The sequence below is a fragment of the Siphateles boraxobius genome, unplaced genomic scaffold, assembly GCF_051911475.1.
Source record: "Siphateles boraxobius isolate OS27281-9 unplaced genomic scaffold, OSU_SipBor_1 17, whole genome shotgun sequence".
NCBI classification, from domain to species: domain Eukaryota; kingdom Metazoa; phylum Chordata; class Actinopteri; order Cypriniformes; family Leuciscidae; genus Siphateles; species Siphateles boraxobius.
Genome location: NW_027508777.1, coordinates 9,422,303 through 9,438,094, shown reverse-complemented (window position 1 = coordinate 9,438,094; position 15,792 = coordinate 9,422,303). Strand labels below are relative to the sequence as shown.

The following is a 15,792-nucleotide window of genomic DNA, read 5'->3' as shown; positions in this document are numbered from 1 at the left end:
AACAGTTCAAACAGGTGGTGTCCAGGGTGAGTGGAGTCTGTGATGATTTTACCTGCTCTCTTCCTCACTCTGGAAGAGTACAGGTCCTGGAGGGATGGCAGGGGGGCACCAATAATCCTCTCCGCAGTCCGGACTGTCCGTTGTAGTCTCCTGATGTCTGATTTGGTAGCTGAACCAAACCAGACAGTGATGGAAGTGCATAAGACAGACTCAATGACGGCTGAGTAGAACTGAATCAGCAGCTCCTGTGCCAAGTTGAACTTCCTCAGCTGGCGAAGGAAGTACAGTCTCTGCTGGGCTTTTTTCACAGTGGAGTCAATGTGATTGTCCCACTTCAGGTCCTGAGAGATGGGAGTGCTGGCTGTTCCTCCTGAAGTCCACGATCATCTCCACTGTTTTGAGCGTGTTCAGCTCAAGGTTGTTATAACTGCACCAGACAGCCAGCTGTTCAACCTCCAGTCTGTAAGCAGACTCGTCACCGTTTCGGATGAGACCGATGACTGTGGTGTCGTCGGCAAATTTCAGGAACTTGACAGTGGGGTCTTTAGAAGTGCAGTCATTAGTGTACAGGGAGAAGAGTAGTGGGGAGAGAACGCACCCTTGGGGGCCAACAGTGCTGGTGTTGAGAGTCCTGGATGTGAGTTTCCCCAGTCTCACTCGCTGTGCCGGTCCGTCAGGAAGCTGGTGGTCCACTGACAGATCGAGGATGGTATGGAGAGCTGGGCCAGTTTGGCTGTGAGAAGACCAGGCATGACCAGGCATTATGGTATCGTGTGAAGTCTTTCAAGGCAAAGACTCCACACAAGGTACTGTCCGATTGTTTGGGATGTGGGACTGTGTCACATGTCCACCTTGAGACATTGTATCCCTTGTTTCGCATGAATGCCCTGAAGAAAGAAAATAACAATATTAAAAATGTTCTGTTTTGCAATTTTGTCACACACAGTAGAGGTCAATGCCACCAGGTATGCATTTTTAAACTGTAACGAAAACAAAAGACTAATAAAAACTACCAGTTGTTCACATTTATGTTATCACATTTTGTTGTTTTTTTTGTTAGATTTGTAAGCTTTTCACATCTTTCACATCAAGAGCTCCTCGGTGGATAGGTGATAATGTAGGGTTATCCCACTTTAACTTTTGTCAGGAAACAAGAAATTTGTCCATATTCACTGCTGTTATTAGACACGATGTAAAGTATTAAAAAAAACAAAAAAACACTTGATGATAGGCCATAATCTGTAGATTTTGGAAGGGAGGATACATATTTTGGCAAGTCAAAAATACGGTCTGAAAAAATCTGTATCCCACTATAACTTTTGTCAGGAAACAAGAAATTTGTCCATATTCACTGCTGTTATTAGACATGATGTAAAGTATTCACAAAATAAAACACTTGATGATAGGCCATCATCTGTACAATCGCTTTTTGTGTATGACATTGACCAGCCTACTATTTAAGTTCAATGCATTATTAAATAATTCTGATAATAATTCACCATGGAAGGAGGAGGGGGGATTCAGAACAATTTAATATCCAAAGGCTGTTTGGTTTATGAGTGAAACGGTATGGTCGTCCGTGATAGATGGGCCACGTGATAGCTGTCTTTGCTAAACCTTGTTGATAAAACAACAATAGTAAAACGATAACTTAAACAATTCACGTGTTATAGTTTAATTTACCTTGGTCAAACCAATGGCCAACCTTCTGCTGAATATGAGTGCGCTCCCGCGACCGGGGATACACTTCCTTTCAGGGGTAAGTACCTTGGCACGAAACACCTGTCAAACATCTGTGAGGACCAGTACAATATGGGCATGATGGCACTCCTCATTATGAGCGCACATATTTTTAAAACAAGGCAATGATCTCCAAGTCAAGGTTTAGTTACAACTCCGCAATAAAGCAAGATAGAAAGCAATGTATTAACATTGACTATTGATTTATAGGCTATATTGCATTTAAAATGTTGATTGGCTGGACATACTGGTCAATATGGATGCACATCCCTCAGTAAATAATAACCATCAAGTATCAAGTACTGCTTTTATCATTTAAAACACAGTGACATGCTATGGCAAGCCATTTTAGCTTTTATTCGTTCACAGGATGCATTTTTGATATAAATTTTCATTAGTACTAGTTTAAGGAGGGAGGATTGTATTGGGAGCACTGGGGTGTCAGGTGTGACTGTCTGGGCAATGGCAAATGGTTTACATGACTCATGGGTCAGTAGGAGGGCCCCTTAACAGAATTTAGCTCAGCTCTGCTTCCAAGCTTTATAAATGGAGTGAAGGGGTGTTTGTCTTTGGAAGTCCATCAAAGCACATCTGTTCATGATTAAAGTGCTCCGCGTGTCTCTGGGGGTTAATAAAGGCCTTCTGAAGTGAAGCGATGCTTTCAATATCAATATTTAAAACTTTATCGACTAAAATAACTAGCTTTTAAGCAGACGGCCGTAAGCATCGATTTACGCTAAAAGAGTAACCCTTGAACTTGATGCACAACGTAATGATAGCAATTGACGCCTCCCGCGGTTCAAACAAACAGGGCCGGGCAACCACGTTCATCATTATATTGTGCGTGAAGTTCAAGGGTTACTCTTTTGGTGTAAATCAATGCGTACGGCTGTCTGCCGGAAGCTAATTATTTTAGTCAATAAAGTTTTAAATATGGATATTTTTCTTACACGAACGCTTACACATCGCTTCACTTCAGAAGGCCTTTATTAACCCCCGGAGACACGTGGAGCACTTTAATCATGAATAGATGCGCGTTGATGGATTTCCAAAGACAGACACCCATTCACTCCATTTATAAAGCTTGGAAGAGCCAGGACATTTTTTAATATAACTCCGATTGTATTCGTCTAAAAGAAGGATGTCAAATACACCTAGGATGACTTCAGGGTGAGTAAATCATGGGCTAATTTTCATTTTTGGGTGAAATATCCCTTTAAGCAGGGGACACACTTAACGACTGTAAGGCTGATTATGAATGTGTCACAGTCTGTTCTGTTCTATTTATGTTATCATGGACATTCACTTTATGTTCACGTCACATGCCTTCCTTTGTTTGTATTCCCGCCATTTCTTAGTTACCATGATCACCTCATTATGAGTTAATTCTGTTCAGCTGTGTTGCTTGTTACCTAGTTTGTGTTCCTATATAAGTTCTTCCTTTTCAGTCACTCCTTGTCTGTTCACCGTCTTGGTTAGTGTGTGTTGCAACCTGATCGTTCTGTTTGCCAGTCATTAACCTGTTATTTTGGATTTCTTATCTGTGTCTTACCATGACAGATGAACAGACCAGCCTATATGAATGATAGGGCTAAATTTATCGTCATGGCTCAGGAAAGCCCTGATTAATTTTCATTTATTAAGAATTTTTGGTTTTTGGCCAGCAACTGCCCTCTGGAGGACAAAACCCTCAAGACCCTGTTCTGGATCGGGGCGAACTTCCACAACACCATCCACCTCCCAGACACCAACGGACTGACTTGGAGGGAAGCCGTCGTGAGGTGTCTGGGGTGCATATGGCCCCGATCCAGAACCTGGCCAGACCCAGAACGCAGCCCGCTTAGGCATTCAACGATGCCTAAGCCCCCTGCAGACTGGACGCTTCCGACTGCTGTGACGAGTGAGCCTATATCCAAGGATGGGAAGGAGGAACATAACGTCGCCCTGGAGCCGAAGAGTCTGACCAGGGGTGTGAGCTGACGATGCCGTCCATCGCCGTGAGAGTCCTTGTGGGGTTCGAAGGCATGGAAGCGAGCCCCACCCACCCTCCCGCCACTGAGAGCGAGCACCGGCTGGACTTATTGGACAGTTTAATTGAATGTGTTGAGATTAATTCCCTTTATCCCTGGTACTTATCTGAATCTGAACCTGTATCTGAATCTTCATCAGCCCTATTAATCCCACCCATCCTCCCTCTCCTGCCACCTCTACTAATTGCCATCATGGACACTCTGTTTTTTGGGGGGTTTTGTGCCACTCTTCATTTCCAGAACTCCACCAAGCCTGTCACCCAGTCATCATTGTCTCCCATCAGTCCCACGGTGTTATCACATCCTCCTCTCAGTGGTGAGGTAACACCGTGGACTTGCTGGGAGCCCACTCCTCCTGGGCGATATGAGCCTGTGGCTCCGCCTCCAGCAATGTCGTGCTCTGTCTCGCCTCGACACATCGGCCTGGCTCCTGCACCTACGCTCCTTCCTCCCTCGACTCCAGCGTTGACCATCGAGCATACAGCCTCGCCGGACTCCCTTGGACCGTCGGCCCCACCTCAGACTACACCTCAACCCTCGGTCGCACCAGCTCATCCTCTGCTCTCTGGATCTCCACCTCCTTCTCGGGGGGTCGTTACTGCGGCTCCGTCGCGGCCACCCAGGTCATCAGCGCACCATCACCGCCTCTGACTTCTGTAATGTCAGGTTCAGGTTCCTTTTTTTGTACCCGTAGGTAGATTTGTTTTGCAGTGTCAGAGTTATCCACACATTTAAGACAAACACAATAAACATTAGACAATAAAATAAAAATAGATACATAAATATAAATAACATAGCTTCTGTGTCATCTGTGTAGTTTTGTTCCTCTGATTGATGGCTGCTGGGACAAAGCTATTTTTATACCGCTTTGTTCTGCACTTTGAGACTATATACCTTCGTCTAGAAGAAAGAAGCTGAAATTCACTGTGCAGAGGGTGAGCATTATCCATTTACATTTACATTTAGTCATTTAGCAGACGCTTTTATCCAAAGCGACTTACATTTGAGGATTAAACCAAGCGAGTCATCATGGAGAGGCAAAAACAACGCAAGAAGTGCTCAGAATACCAAGTTCAAACATTGCTCAGAGTAGCATAAACCATACAAGCGAAGATTAAGAAAAAGTTTTTTTTTATTTTTATTTTTTTATTTTTTTATGTTAAGTGCTCACGGAAGAGATGAGTTTTCAGTTGTCTTTTGAATGCTGTCAGGGATTCTGCATTCCGGACGAGGGTGGGGAGATCATTCCACCAGCATGGAACCGTGAATGAGAATGTTCTGGACAGTGATTTTGTGCCTCGCTGTGAAGGCACCACGAGCCGTCGCTCCTTGGCCGATCGTAGGCTTCCGGTAGGGATGTAGACCCGTAGGAGCGAGTGAAAGTAGGAGGGAGCTGAGCCGGTGGACAATCTGTAAGCAAGTGTCAGCGCCTTGAACTTGATTCGAGCAGCGAGTGGTAGCCAATGCAGGGAGATGAACAGCGGAGTGACGTGGGCTCTTTTGGGCTCGTTGAAGACAAGACGAGCAGCAGCATTCTGGATCATTTGTAAGGGTTTAGTTGCACATGATTGAAGACCAGCTAGAAGAGCATTGCAGTAATCAAGCCTAGAAATAACCAGGGCCTGGACAAGAAGTTCTGTTGCATGCTCAGTTAGGAAAGGCCTGATCTTCCTGATGTTGTGCATTGCAAACCTGCATGATCGAGCTGTCTTTGAAATGTGGTCTGTGAAAGTTAGCTGGTCATTAAAGATTACTCCAAGATTTCTGACTGACCTTGATGGGGTGATTGAGGATGAGTCTAGCTGGATAGTGAAGTCCTGCTGTAGAGACGGATTGGCAGGGAGGACGAGAAGCTCAGTCTTTGCCAGATTGAGCTGCAGGTTATGTTCCTTAATCCATGCCGAGATGTCCGCCAGACAGCTAGAGATACGTGCAGCTACTGTGGGATCGTCTGGTTGAAATGAGAGGTAGAGCTGGGTGTCATCAGCATAGCAGTCGAAGAGAAACCATGTGCCTGTATGATGGGTCCCAGTGATGTGGTGTAAATGGAGAAGAGGAGGGGTCCAAGGACTGACCCCTGGGGAACCCCTGTGGTCAGTCGATGTGCTTTGGATATCTCGCCTCTCCATGCGACCCTGAATGACCTACCTGTGAGATAGGACTCAAACCAGTGGAGGGAAGTTCCAGTGATGCCCAGTGATGAGAGGGTGGACAGAAGGATCTGATGATTCACAGTGTCGAAGGCAGCAGACAGGTCTAGGAGAATGAGAACTGATGATTTGGAAGCAGCTTTAGCGATCCGCAGGGCTACTGTGACTGAAAGTAATGCGGTCTCGGTCGAATGCCCTTTCTTGAAGCCAGATTGATAACATCCAGCTGGTTGTTCAGAGACAGGAAAGATGATACTTGGTTGAAAGCAACTCGTTCAAGTGTTTTTGCAATGAATGGTAGGAGAGAGACAGGTCTGTAATTCTCTAGAAGTGATGTTTAATGTTGGTTTTTTAAGCAGTGGGGTTACCCGAGCCTGCTTAAATGCTGTAGGAAAAATGGCAGTATGGAGGGATGAGTTGATGATGTGTGTGAGTGCTGGTAGAAGTGTGGGAGTGATGGCTTGAAGAAGGTGTGAGGGGATGGGGTCTAGAGGGCAGGTGGTAGGATGACTGGAGAGGAGAAGTTTAGATACTTCTTCCTCGGTTAGTGGAGAGAAGGAGGAGAGAAGGTTATTGGCTGTGGGAGAGGTTGGCCGAGGTTCCTGTGTGTGTGGAGGAGAGAACTGACTGCTAATGGTTGTTGTTTTGTTAGTGAAGAAGTTAGCAAAATCATCAGCAGTTAGCGAGGAGGAGGGTGGTGGTGGAGGTGGACAGAGGAGAGAGTTGAATGTCTTGAAAAGTGTTTGTGTGTTAGAGGCGGTGTTGATCTTGTTGTGGAAATATGAAGATTTTGTGGCGTGAACATCAGCAGAAAAGGAAGAGAGCAGAGATTAGTACATACTCAGGTCAGGTCAAATTATCATTTAAAATTGAGCCAGTTATCTGCTGTAACTGTCTGATGTACAGGGACACTGGACTAAACTCTGACCCACCAATCAGCTTACTAGACCATTTAACAATTTGATTTCGGGAGTTTCTATTCTTTAAAGATAGGTTCCCAAACCATGACACCAAAGAGAAAGATAAAATTGATTCAATAAAAGCACGGTAGAATAAGATTATCATGGTTTTGTCAATGTTAAAATAAGACAGTTTCCTCAAAAAAAGCGCTGGTGCCCCTTTTTGCACACAGCTTGTAGCGGATTGACTGGGTTTTTCTTTCTGGGGTGCCAACTTATAAGTAAATTTTTAATTTTAAAGTCAATCATACAAAGGCTTCAACTTGTTGCTTTTTTTACAGATGAACCCTGTTGAACCTATGGCAATAATATTACAGATAACATAACCCAATTTGCATTGCATGATTTTTTATATTCTTTTTACTCTCATACTTTACACACACACAAGAATACGTTCAAATAACCATTTGATAAAGAAATAAATCACAAAAAAAAAAAAAATGATATCAATTCCTTGTGAGGTCAGATTAATTTCTAGAGGTACCTCTCCTACACCTGATTAATTCAGTCAATTTACCTCTGACCTTTAAACAATAACAATACAACCGGAATTACACACGTTGCAACTACAATATTAGGCCATTTTTAACAGAGGTTCAACAAGCATTGATTCAATCTACACAGTTCGAACATTCAATGATTCAGTCATTCACTTCAAACTCTTCATGATTCATTCAACAGTTCAAATACTCAGGATCTCTCAACAGTTCAAATACTCAGGATCTCTCATTGTCCAACGTTTCAGTGTCTCAGTTCAATGATTCAATGACTCAATTCAACCACTCAGGATATATCACTGTTCAACGATTCAGTGACTCAATTCAAACATGCAGGATCTCTCATTGTCCAACGATTCAGTGTCTCAGTTCGATGCTTCAATGACTCAATTCAAACACTCAGGATCTCTTACTGTTCAACGATTCAGAGACTCAATGCAAACACTCAGGATATCTCACTGTCCAACGGTTCGATGTCTCAGTTCGATGATTCAATGTCTCAATTCAAACACTCAGGATCTCTCACTGTTCAACGATTCAGAGACTCAATTCAAACACTCAGGATATCTCACTGTTCATCGATTCAGAGACTCAATTCAAACACTCAGGATTTCTCACTGTTCAACGATTCAGTGACTCAATTCAAACACTCAGTATCTCTCACTGTCCAACGATTCAGTGACTTAATTCAAACACTCAGGATCTCTCACTGTTTAACGATTCAGAGACTCAATTCAAACACTCAGGATATCCCACTGTCCAACGATTCAATGTCTCAGTTCAACCACTCAGAATACCTCACTGTTCAACGATTCAGTGACTCAATTCAAACGTTCCTCAGCAACGGAACAAGCAAAGATTCTCAAAAAGAAAAGTAAACAGTGAAATACTTGATTGACGTTCCGTCTGCACCAGAGTTCAGCAGTAATGGTAAACCGGGAACTGCGATTCAAATCAGCCGTTTAGTTGTCATCTCTCGTCTCGCTGCCAGCGTTGATCCATAGTGAACTGACATCCGTAGCGACCTGAGTTAGGCTCAATCACTGTGTTTAGATCTCCAGTGTTCAGACGGAGATCAGACGAAAATAGCATGTTCAGATTGGTGTGGAGAGTACCTTCTCTCTCTAGATACTACCTTTAAATTTTGTTTCTCTGCTTTTATACTCACAACTCTCTATAACAACATCGCCCTCCTGTGGAAATCACCACCATTTTTGGTGAAAACTTCCAGTTCGTCACAAGCTTCTCAATTTGCCTCAAAGTTCATTTTTTAGTCGATAATTGTCCCAAGATATTTGTAGGATTGAGTACATTCCACTGTCTGACCTTTAATGGATGTGACTTCATGCATGTGGGCATGTCTTCTAAAATCAATGATTATATCTTTTGTCTTGGATATGTTTAATTGAAGGTAGGACTCTTCACACCACCAGTCGTCGATGACCGGGCCGTGACAGGTCTCATTGTCCTGAAGCCTACTAACAATAACAAAATCATTTGCATATTTTAAGATAGTCCTATTTTTATACCTATTCTGACACATGTTTGTGTAGAGGATAAACAATAGGGGTGAAAGCACACATCCTTGAGGGGAGCCAATTGAGGAGGAGACTGGGTCTGACAGTGTTCCATTTACCTTAACTCTTTGTGTCCTGTCGTATTAAAAGCAGACGAAAAAATCAACAAACAAAAGTCTAGTGTGGGAGTCGGTGGGACTCATTTCCTTCAAAATGTTTAACAAGCAAGTTAAGCAAGGTAACTGTGGCATCTTCTATTCCTCTATGTGGCCTATAAGCAAAATGCATGGGATCAAGTGCTTGCTCAGTTTTCAGTAGGATTTCTGACCTTACCAATTTGTTCACTGGTAGAGATGAAAAGATTTTCATTAAAATCGACGTGAGAGCAATCGGTCTAAAATCTGAGGCTATTCCGTGTTTAAAAGTGAGTTTCTTTTTCTGTATGCTGGACTTAACAGATTTGGTCACCCATGGTTTATTATTAGGGTAGATTTTAACTTGCTTGCAGGGAATGATCATATCCCCATAGAAGGCAAAATATGAGCAAGTTACATCAACAATTTTATCCAAGTCATCACCACAAGACTGTTTAAACATGTCCCAATTAGTACAGACATAACATTCCTGCAGGCAGAGCACAGATTCATCATTCCAGTCCTTTGTCTTTGCTTTCTCTCGTTTTATAAATAGGAAGTAAATGTACACAGTTATGGTCAGCAGAGCCCAGTGGGGGTAGTGGGAGTGATTTATAGGTGTCCTTTACTGACCCATAGCATAGATCTAATGTCTTATCCCGCCTGGTTGGACAGGAGATATAGTGTTAGAAGTTTATGAGTGTCTTTTTGAGGGAGACACATCACCCAATATGAAGTTTGGTGCATCAGGTGAAATTGACTGTATTTTTTGCACTACGTCAAAGATAGTGCTAGAGGCAGAGATGGCAATTGCCTTCGGGTGAATGTACACTGTAGTTATAAAAAGTTGTGGAAACTCACGTGGCAGATAAAATGGGACGCAATGATACAGACAAAAGTTCAACATCTGGCTTACAAATGCGTTCTCTGACAGTCACAGAGCAACAGTAACGTTTATTCAGATATAAACATACCCCACCACCTTGAGTTTTCCTTGTCACTTCAACCTTCCGATCCAGAAGAAATGGCACTCCAAAACCCTCGATGAACAGGTCGTTATCCTGGTCGTGCTCAGTGAGCCATGTCTCAGTAAACGCTATGATGCAGCAGTCTCTGAAGTCCTTCTGAAAACGTTCCCCTGTAGTTCGTCCGCTTTGTTTCTCAGGGACTGAACATTCCCCATAATAATTGAGGGCAGGGGTATCCTGGTGAGTCGCTGTTTCCTCATGCGTAGTCTGACGCCACCTCGTTTACCCCTCTTCCTCTTCTTATCCCTCGTTGTACCACGGATTGTATGGGAAACTCTCAGAGGGAAATCCGGTGACTGTAGCATGCTGTCTGTCGCGCAAGCTAAACTCACAAAGTTCAATTGCAGCAGTGCATCTCTGGTGTACTGTATCTTAGCGCCATTGACGTCGCTTACCAGCAGTAGATAGAACAAAATCCACAGAGCAGTTGGGTAGAGAAAATCCATTTCTGTATTAGCAGCACTGGAAGCAGTCCATAGAAACAACTCTTGAGACGCATAAGAAAATAAATAAATAAATAACAAAAGACTTAACAAACAAGTAACACGGGGATGCCAAACTCTTACTGCCGGTCGCTGCATATGCACGTGCCCTAGGCCTCAGAACAGACTGTCACAGTCTGTTTGTTCTATTTCAGTTATCATGGACATTTCAGTTTATTTTCACGTCACATGCCTTCTGTTGTTTGTATTCCCGCCATTTCTTAGTTACCATCGTCACCTCATTATGAGTTAATTCTGTTCAGCTGTGTTGCTCGTTACCTAGTTTGTGTTGCTATATAAGTTCTTCCTTTTTCAGTCACTCCTTTTCTGTTCACCATCTTGGTTAGTGTGTGTTGCTACCTGATTGTCTGTTTGCCAGAATTACAATTAAACCTGTCATTTTGGATTTCTCATCTTCATCTGTGTTTGCCTTCCCGCAACCACCTTGACAGAATTAATTTGATACTTACGACTGATCATGCCCAAATTCGCTGATCGAGTCGTGTTCAGTCGTTGTTTAAAATCTGCTGCAGTCGATGGAAACAGTCTGTAAGTGTGTTCAGTTCAGTCTTAAGCCCTATTCACACTGGATTAGTATTATCTGGGGACCTCGTGTAATTTAGAAATTCTGAAATTTAGAAATTACACCCACATCTGAATTTTATTGTTGCGCATTCGCACGGGATAAGCGAAGCCTGTGATTTTACTCAAATTTACTGACTTATCTCCTGGATTTGATGTCTATAGGCTACTGCTTGGAAATATCTTGTCGTTATAGGTCTAGCTGTATGATATATTGTAAACAGAAGAATGTTCCTTACCGTATACTGCTATACATGTCATCCATCTCCATCTAATCATTCTTTTTGTTTTTGCTCTTCTGATGGTTTTCAGCTTTCTCTTTCTGCAAATTGTATAGTTGAATGGTGTATATAGCAATATTACCCAGCACCAAAAATACTATCAAATCACTCCAACGCAGCCTCCACTCTTAACGAAAGATGGATTTAAAAAAAGCGCACAGGAAACAAAAACCTTGAAAAAATTATATACGACCCCGCCAAATCTCCGGGACTAATATTATCACAGGACCTTGGTGTTCGGCGAAATATGGTAGGTCATTTGCGGGGGAAATTTTACTTTAATTTTACAAATTACAGACATGGCCGATTCGCGCGGGATTAAAATCACAGACAACCTCCGCAATTATTACAAATGACTAGAGATCACCAGGTAATACTTTTTTTCTCAGAATGGCAGGATGGGTAAATATGGCATAAATCGACCTGAAACTCCTGTCTGATCCCGGCTTTAGATTTAGTACCTGTATGTCATAATTTAAAGGAGATGTCTCATGCAGTCATGTCTCACTTATTTACACTGTTAAAGAGTTGGATTCTCATGTTAAACATGGCCAAAGATAAAAAAAAAACTAGTTGGACGTATGATGGAGTATTTCTGTGCCACCTTCAAGATTCGTTTGAGTTTTCGAAAAGTTTTTTTTTCCGAGTATGGCCCTGTATGATGTCATACAGGGCGGAAATCATTTTATGGGCACTTTGCACACATCAACCAGGGGTGTTTCCCAAAAGCATCATTAGCCAACTTTGGTCGCAAGTTCCATTGTTATCAGCATAGTTCAACGAACGGTGTTTCCCGAAAACAAACATAGTTCTAACGAACATTCACAAACAGCATCGCAATCGCAAAATTGTGTGGTTTGAACGACAGCTCTTGACCTGTGGTTAGAAGCATAGTTTCTTGCTCAAGCAAGAACTTGAATTGTCATGCTAAATTGTCAACATGTGGACTTAATAAATCCATGTCTTGATCAAAATAAGCAAGCTGACATTCAGTGCAATCTGTATCTTTTATTTAGAATACATACAAATGTCATTTATGTCTTTTAGTTTGGCAAGAGATTTAAAGCACCGTTTTTGAAGAGTGCGAATGTGCTCTACCACGTAAGAACGAGCCAATGATTAAATCTGGAAATAGAGCAAAATAACTGAGAAAAATTTGAAATAGTCCTCAGATGTCATGTCCGTAATTTATAGCAAAACATATAGAATTAATTCAATCTCAATAGATTAATTAAAAGAAGTTATTACTCCACCACGTGTGACATCATTAACCAACGTGGTTGACAATATGGTTTCGAGAAACAGTCGGGACTAGCTAGTTGATTTCTTCAACGATGTAATATACTATGGCAGTTAAGCATCGAGTTAAGTCGTTGTACAGGAAATGCACCCCAGAGCGAAAGCAAGAGCACTCCCCAAACATGCTTTGTTCGGGTTACGGAAGTTGTCGGCAGTGCCGCACAAGGGGGTAATCCATCACCCGGAAACTAAAGCCTCCATGGGGGCTGCCATTGTAGCAGACCATCACCTGCTGTTACAACCCATTCTCACTCCCAAGGCGTCAACAACTGAAGCATGGACAGGCGCCCGAGGCGTCATATAGCAGATGCCGAAGGCGCCCCTTGGCGTCACTCTGTGGCGCTTTAGGAACTCCATTGCTTTCAATGGGAAACCTGTGGCGGCAATAACAGACGCGAATTTTATCAGTAGGAAATAGCGTTGAAGAAGTCTCATTCCGAACACATCGCGATGTTTGGCATCAGGTCACGTGTGCCAGATGTTGGTAAGTAGTCGTAAATACGCTGTCCAAATAATGTTTGCTATAATGTCTTTTCTGTTTGTCGATATTAATCAGATTAGCTCACTCATGTTCAGTCACTTCATTATATCTGTCATCTCCACGGAGGCTTTGCGTTTCATTGGTTTCTAATTCGAAACACATTACTAAACTAACACAATTAAACACTGTCTGTCACGTGACGTGCTATAACTTAGGCCTAGACCTTCAATCACTTAATCATATATGAAATATTCATATCAGGTTCAAAGTAGTAATTAGTTCCAAAGTGGTATTTGTAGTAGAAGCGCAGTAAGCACAACACTTACCATGCTTTTACCACAGTATTTGCAGTTTTAATGTGTCATTTGTAGTAAATGCACAGTAACCACGACACTTACCATGCTTTTACCACAGTATTTGCAGTTTTAATGTGTCATTTGTTGTAAATGCACAGTAACCACAAAACTTACCATGCTTTTACCTCAGTATTGGTAGTTTTAATGTGTCATTTGTTGTAAATGCATAGTAACCACAACACTTACCATGCTTTTACCACAGTATTTGCAGTTTTAATGTGTCATTTGTTGTAAATGCACAGTAACCACAAAACTTACCATGCTTTTACCTCAGTATTGGTAGTTTTAATGTGTCATTTGTTGTAAATGCACAGTAACCACAATACTTACCATGCTTTTACCTCAGTATTGGTAGTTTTAATGTGTCATTTGTTGTAAATGCATAGTAACCACAACACTTACCATGCTTTTACCACAGTATTTGCAGTTTTAATGTGTCATTTGTTGTAAATGCTGTAACCACAAAACTTACCATGCTTTTACCTCAGTATTGGTAGTTTTATATTAATATTTGTTGTAAATGCATAGTAACCACAACACTTACCATGCTTTTAATGCCTAATAATTTAAAATCCAAAAATTGTAAGGTAAATCTGTATTTTTTCCTTTAAATAATCCTATATATTATACATAATGATATTTTATTTTCTCTTTTTTCAGCTGAAAAGACCAAAGGGGCCTTTCGGACTCAGTCAGCTAATTATTGTTTGAGGAGAAGTAAACGGGAGACGAAAAGCTACAAAGGCAAATATTCACAATGGTATGTCTGTGTTGGTTTTAACCTGTAATCAAACATTTTATCAATCATTTGTTGTTTCTTAAACCTTTTCTTACAAAACCCATAGCCCAATCAGTACAAACATAGTCTATAAGTCTTAATAATTCACAAGATTTAACAAGTTCTCAAATTCATACGATGCTCATACATATTTGTATACTCGTACATAATCCTGCAGCTTTTACTCCTAGTGCTGTCATTGGCTAATGCCTCAATTCCTGTACATATTTATCGCGATATTTGCAAATCAGTTGCGGATGCCCCACACACTGTCAGAAAGTTTATATTAATTGCATTGTATTTAAAATTATTACAAATTGGACCCTGTCTGTTCATGTTCCAATGATACATGATGTCTCTCCACACCTCATGACCTACCTCTGTCTGTTTGCAAGAGTGGAAAAGCTAATCTGACTTGTCACACGACATCAGATACTCGATTATTTTTGTGACATACTTTTAATCATGCCCACACAGTAAACTTATTACATAAATGCATTTAACATTTAATTATCCAACCTCTTTACAGAAAAATATCCCACAGTTATGGATGAACTCACAACATCATCATCAAGTCCTGTGCTGGGCACATTGGGCAACAAGTGTCCTCCAACGTATTCGATCCGTGGACTAGTTCTCCACATCTTCCCATGGGACACTGACATTCTTCAGGTGTTCGTGACACATCTGTCTCCATGTCTTCCTTGGTCTTCCCTGTCTCCTGCATCCTCCTGGTGGTGTCCACTTCATTACTGTCTTTGTGCTGTGTTGTTTGGGCATGCGTAGGATGTGTACTTGATGTCTGCCTAATGCCTTTATCAAATAAGCGTCAGTGCTCATCAGGGGTTTTGGTAAAGGACATATTCATTGATATCCATTAGTTCTAGTCATGCAGCGACTTCATGATGCAATAGTCAAATGTATATTTCTGCAAGTGTATATAACCGGTTTTTGTCTGAACAATTGAAGATGGTGAGAGTGTTCAGGAAAACCTTTTGAAAATAATAAATATTTATGGAATTCTGTTTGGTGCTGAAAGAGTATTACAGAAATAAGACACTTGACAACTGGACATTATTCTGTGAGTTTGTTACCTTTACATTTAGATGGACTTAATGTCTTGCATTTAGCTTCATTAAACCTTTTATTACAGTGGTTACTATAGTAAATATCCACCATAATTGCATCTATGGTATCATTATATCACTGCCTGGTTAATGTAAATGTAATATACCCGTGAATGTATTTTATAGAAACATTTTCTTGCTGACATTTATAATCATTAACTATTTTAAGTTTCCTTTCATTTTGTCACGTTTCAGTATGTTTGAGTTTTGTTTTGTGATCTTAGTTTCCCCTGTGTTTGTGATTTTGGTTCAGTCCTGTTAGTTTTCCCACTCTTTCTGATTAGTAATTCCCCTCACCTGTGTTCTGTTAATTATCATATTAGTCCCTGTTCATTTAAGCCTTGTGTTTTC

The 15,792-nt window shown here is 41.4% G+C and overlaps 2 long non-coding RNA genes across 2 annotated transcripts in view; one reads left to right on the top strand and one right to left on the bottom strand.

Annotated features, from left to right (window-relative positions):
• Positions 1 to 795: 795 nt before the first annotated feature.
• LOC143740167 (uncharacterized) overlaps positions 796 to 15,792 on the bottom strand; it is a 72,464-nt gene continuing 57,467 nt past the window's right edge. Inside the window, exons 2-3 of the long non-coding RNA XR_013204786.1 lie at positions 10,002 to 10,542; positions 796 to 887 (exon numbers count right to left, since the gene is read on the bottom strand). This is a non-coding gene — a long non-coding RNA (uncharacterized LOC143740167). The remainder of the gene's footprint in view (positions 888 to 10,001; positions 10,543 to 15,792) is intronic.
• LOC143740166 (uncharacterized) lies at positions 13,072 to 15,251 on the top strand. The gene is made up of 3 exons (XR_013204785.1): positions 13,072 to 13,183; positions 14,197 to 14,296; positions 14,844 to 15,251. It is a non-coding gene; the product is annotated as an uncharacterized LOC143740166 (long non-coding RNA).